This window comes from Lactuca saligna, chromosome 6 (genome assembly GCF_052625555.1).
Source record: "Lactuca saligna cultivar CGN05327 chromosome 6, ASM5262555v1, whole genome shotgun sequence".
Lineage (NCBI taxonomy): Eukaryota > Viridiplantae > Streptophyta > Magnoliopsida > Asterales > Asteraceae > Lactuca > Lactuca saligna.
This window is the reverse complement of record NC_136422.1, coordinates 33,055,436-33,061,435: the sequence shown is the minus strand read 5'-3', so window position 1 is coordinate 33,061,435 and position 6,000 is coordinate 33,055,436.

Here is a 6,000-nt window from a genome sequence, read left to right as displayed (position 1 = left end):
ACTATGGAACATGAAACCTACTGTTAGCTACTTCCGAGTATTTGGCTGCGTTTGCTACGTATTTGTGCCTAGTCATTTACGTAGCAAGTTTGACAAGAAAGCAGTCAGGTGTATATTTGTTGGATACGACAATCAAAGAAAAGGGTGGAGGTGTTGTGATCCAACAAGTGGAAGATGCTACACTTCAAGAGATGTGGTGTTCGATGAAGCATCTTCATGGTGGTCCTCAGAGAAGAAAGTACTAACAGACTCGGAAAATATTGAAGAAGTTTTAAAACAAAAGATGGGGGAGCAAACTGCACATATTTGGTCAAGTGTTGATACACCTGATGATCCGAGCGACACTGATGTCATTGAGCAAGAAGTCTCTCAAACAAGTGATGCCGGTGAAAGGGAGCCGCCGCCTCCACAACTTCGAAGGACGGAAAGAATCCGAAAGCCTAATCCCAAGTATGCTAATGCGGCCATTTTAGAAGACGGTGTTAAAGAGCCGGAGACATATGAAGAAGCAATTAAGAATAAAGCTTGGCAGAAGGCGATGGAAGAAGAAGTTACAGCCTTAGAGCAGAATCAAACTTGGGAACTAGTACCAAGACCAAGAGATTTAAAACCCATTTCCTGCAAGTGGGTTTATAAAATAAAGCGTCGCCCAGATGGATCAATTGAGAGATACAAGGCTCGTCTGGTGGCTCGAGGGTTCTCACAACAGTATGGATTGGACTATGATGAAACATTTAGTCCAGTGGCGAAGATAACTACTGTACGGGTGCTGCTAGCTCTTGCGGCTAGTAAAGACTGGAAATTATGGCAGATGGATGTGAAGAATGCTTTCTTGCATGGAGAATTAGATCGGGAGATCTACATGAACCAACCAAAGGGATTTGAGGATGCAGTTAATCCCACTCATGTGTGCAAGCTGAGAAAAGCTCTTTACGGATTGAAGCAAGCACCAAGAGCCTGGTATGGTAAGATTGCTGAATTTCTTACCCGAAGTGGTTATTCAGTTGCACATGCAGACTCAAGCCTGTTCATCAAAGAAAAAGAAGGGAAGTTGGCAATTGTGTTGGTTTATGTGGATGACTTGATCATCACCGGGGATGACGAAAGAGAAATCCATCAAACAAGAGAAAATCTATTGGTACGATTCCAAATGAAAGAGCTGGGGGAGCTTAAACACTTCTTGGGGTTAGAAGTTGATCGTACAAAAAAAGGGTTGTTTCTCTGCCAACAAAAGTATACAAGAGATATATTTCAAAAGTTTGGCATGTTGGAGTGTAAGCCAATATCAACACCAATAGAGCCAAATGCCAAGATATGTGCTCATGAAGGAAAAGAGTTGGACGATGGAACGATGTATCGACAACTAGTAGGTAGTCTTATCTACCTAACTTTATCTCGGCCTGACATTGCTTATGCAGTTGGAGTTATGAGTCGATACATGCAAAGTCCGAAGAAACCTCATTTGGATGCTGCCCGACGGATCTTGAGATTTGTCAAAGGTACGATTGACTATGGTCTCTTGTATAAAAGAGGAGAAGACTGCAAGTTGGTTGGATATTGTGATGCTGACTATGCAGGAGACCATGATACCCGAAGATCAACCACTGGGTATGTGTTCAAGCTTGGGTCGGGACCAATATCATGGTGTAGTAAAAGACAACCAATAGTATCATTGTCAACCACGGAAGTGGAGTACAAAGCAGCGGCCGTAGCAGCTCAAGAAAGTACATGGTTGGTACTCCTAATGGAGGACTTACATCAAAAAGTTGACTATGCAGTACCACTTCACTGTGACAACCAGTCTGCAATTCGGCTGGCAGAAAATCCAGTATTTCATGCTAGAACAAAGCATGTGGAAGTGCATTATCACTTTATCAGAGAGAAAGTCTTGATGGAAGAAATTGAGATGCGGCAGATCAAGACCGATAATCAAATAGCAGACTTGTTCACCAAAGGGCTGAGTACTGGAAAATGTGAAGGTTTTCGCTGTCAGCTTAACATGGTACGAAGAATGAGGGCTAGTGTTGAGGGGGAGTGTTAAAGATCATCACTAGCCCAATAAAACAAATATTATTTAGAAGACTTTAGCTTGTTCTAGAATGCTCTAGAAGATTCTAGAACATTATGGAAGACTATGGAAGACTATGGAAGACTCTGGAATATACCGGAAGAGTCTAGAATACTCTAGAACGACATGGAAGACCCTGGAAGGATATGGATCATTCTAGAAGACACTGGAGCAACCTAGACCTCTCCAGAACATGGTAGAATATTCTAGAAACATATGGAAGCATATAGAGTATGTTAGATAGTTCTAGAGTTATCTAGTATGTAGTAAGTGTATACTAGTATCTAGAACCTTCCTAAGAGGCCTATAAATAGGTATGGAGCTCATTTGCTCCAAACCATCCAAGAAAGCCTCAAAGAAAGCAAAGTGTGTAGTAGTCTCACAAAGTGTAAGTTCTCCTTAAGTGTCTTAATAAAAGTCTTGTTGTTTCCCATATAAAAGAGTTGTGTTCAACAGTGAATACTGGAAATAGACATAAATGAAAAACAAACATAAATGGTCCCCAAACTTTCTGGATTATACCAACATACTACTGGGTGCAATTACCGGGGAGAAAACGTTAAATAAACTTTTTATTTTTATTTTTATTCTTGTAAAAGAGACGAGACTTGCATTCAAAACTGATTTTGCAATGTTTCCGTAAATATTATCAAAAGTACAATAGTATGGTAAATATTTTTTAAAAATACCACACATCCTCATAACTAATGGAAGAGAAAAGCCATAATGTTCTCTCACTTTGGGTGTGAGAGGCCTCTTTAAACTTGATGTAAGCATGGGTCCAAACGAATGAGATTCACAAAACTTTTGAATATTCAAATTCCACTCGCCACTGCGCAAACCATACACCACCACCACATCCCCAATGGACTCAGCCTCATTGAACACTGCACCAACCACCGTCTCATCCGCTAAGTCAAGCTCCTCCATGCCAAACTCATCCTCTCCACCGTCACTCTTGACAACTTCTTGGCTTCAAAACTCAGCACTTATTACTCTAAAGCCTACAACCATTTCGAAGCCCACAACGAGTTCGACGAAGTTCCCAACAAGAACACTGATGATACACCGAAGCTTTTGCGGAGTTTCTTATCTGCCTCTTCCATGTCTGTAAAACCAGATTATTACACCGTTACATGTTTGTTAAAAGCTTTACCCTCTTTGGGTTATTACAAATCGAACTTCACTAAAACAATCCATTGTTTTATCATCCGAAACAGGTTGGACTCCAATATCTTCTTTGTAAACGCTTTGATAATACTCTATTGTAGGTATAAAGATATGGTTAGAGCAAGACGCTTGTTTGATCATGCACCTGAGAAAGATCTCGTGTCCTGGAATTTCATGATGACAGGGTATTCACAAGGAATTATATTTTAAGATGTTGGGCTTGCAAGACATAACACCGAATGATTCACAGTAATCAGCATCCTGCAAGCATGTGAACAGTCAAAAGATCTTGATTTAGGAATGAAAGTTCATAGATTTGTTATAGATAACGAAATTAAAAAAGATCTCCCAGTTTGCAATGCGTTGATCAAGATGTATGTGAACTGTGGAGGCATCGCCATGTACTATGCACAACAAACTTGCCCATTTTTTCTTTTTGATCCTTAATTACTAGAGATGTAAAAAAGTTTCATATTTTTGCTATTATATTTTGACAAATTGTAGGAAATAAGAACAAAGTTTACTTTTTCTGATACACATGCAAACACAAGGTCCAAATTACTAGGTTTTGAATGATAAAATTCGAGAATGTTCACCACATTTGGAGAGAAGCAAATTAATTTCAAATTCGGTGCTTTGATCATGGCATTACACCCATTAAATAGGAGAAACAAACCATTGACTCTAGGTGTTGACTAAAAAAGGAATTACACCAATTAAAATAGCTAAATACACTTTGACAGATTCTCATTTCCATGATTAGTTCTCTGGATTGACTCTTAACCATAATAGATTAATGCAAGGCCTCTTTGAGCAAATCAAATGCTCTTGTTGTCGCTTCCGACCACTCAAATGCATTATGCATCATTTTTTAATAAGTCGGTCAGGGGGTTTGTAATAGATAACCGATTATCCCATTTTGAGGTGTTGAATTATTGGAATTTGGTTTATCTTATTTGGCTAACCGTTATTGCTTCACTATATTTTGACATGTGTTTAAATTGAAGACTTTATAAGGATTTTTTAGAAGATATCAATGGTATTTTGAAGATTATGTATTCATGTGTAAGTATATGTACTTAGTAATAAGCTGTATATTATACATGTATTTGATTCTTAATATATATATATATATATATATATATATATATATATATATATATATATATATATATATATATATGGCGTACGAAATAATATGCATTGTTGTCGTTAATGGGTACTAAAGAGGATTCTTTTACCAAACTTCCAGCTTATTTCCACAACTTGGCCAAACATAATCTGAGTACTGTGACACATATTAAAACAGATGGTGATAATCGTTTTGAGTTTTTGTATATCGCACTTAGTTGTTCGGTTAGTATTTTAATATTTTATTATTTTTTCCAGATATTTTTATTGTATTTTAATAGATATACAATGTATTGTAGGTACGCGCTTTTGTCAATTTTTGTAAACCGACCCTTGTAGTAGATGGAGCCCACCTAAAGGGTGAGTTCAAAGGAACCATGTTACTTGCAGTTACTAAGGACGGACAAAACCAAATATTACCGGTTGCATATGGTATCTGCAAAAATGAGTGTACGGATTCTTCGACATGGTTTTTTCAAAATCTACGTGATTGCATAGGCAATATGCAGGAGCTTACAATTATATCTGATAGGTTTCCATCTATAGCAACATCCGTTGCCAACATTTTTCCTCACACTCATCACGGAATATGTGGTGTCCATTTGTATTTCAACATAGTATCTAGATTCGGGAAGAGTAACACAGTTAAAGGGATTTTTTGGGAGGCTTGTAGGGCGTACACAGTTGATGATTTTGATGTTGCCATGGAAGTTATGAGAAAGACAAAACAACCAGTATGGGAGTACTTAAGAAGTATAAATCCATAAACTTGGTCTAGGGCACATTTTAGAGGGAATCGATACAATCTTATGTCGTCCAACAGTGCAAAGTCTATAAATGCATTATCTAGACACTTACGTAAGGTGCCGATACTTATGTTGATCGATTTTTTTCGTGCAACAATGCTACGGTGATGGTTTCAAAGACGTAACTTTGCAGATATTAAATTAAATTTTAATTTTTAATATTGATGTTTTAATAAATCTTATTGATCTTAACTTCTTTATTTTGTATTTTTTTTAAGCGGGAGCAATAACAACATTTACCCTTTGAGCCGATGAAATTGTTAAAGAAAACAAAAAAAACATTTAGTAAGTGGGATGTTCGCATGATCTCAAATACGAAATGCGAGGTCAAAAAGGGGGCACAAAATGTGATAATTGATTTCCAACAAATGACATGTACATGTAGGTATTGGCAACTTGATGGAATACCTTGTGATCATATCATAAGATGTTTAATAGTCAACAATTACCAAGACTGCTCGAGGTATGCATTAAATGCTTACTTTACCGAAACCCTGAGGAAAACATATGAGGAATCACTAAACCCTATGCCAAAGCCATCCGAATGGGAGATCCCCGATGATTTGATGATTGTTAAGCACCTATAATGGATAAACGTCAGCCATGCAGGCCAAGAAACACAAACTGCATTTCATCCCAAGGCGAGGGTCCAATTAGAAAAAGAGTGTTCTACATGTGGTCAAGTAGGACACACGAGAAACAATTGTACTGGAAGAGTGTCCGGTAGTGGAGCACATCGCACGACAATTTCTACTACAGAAATGGCATTTAATATTAGTGGTTCAGCGAGTTGCTCACAAACCTATGAAGCTGATTTTGATATAA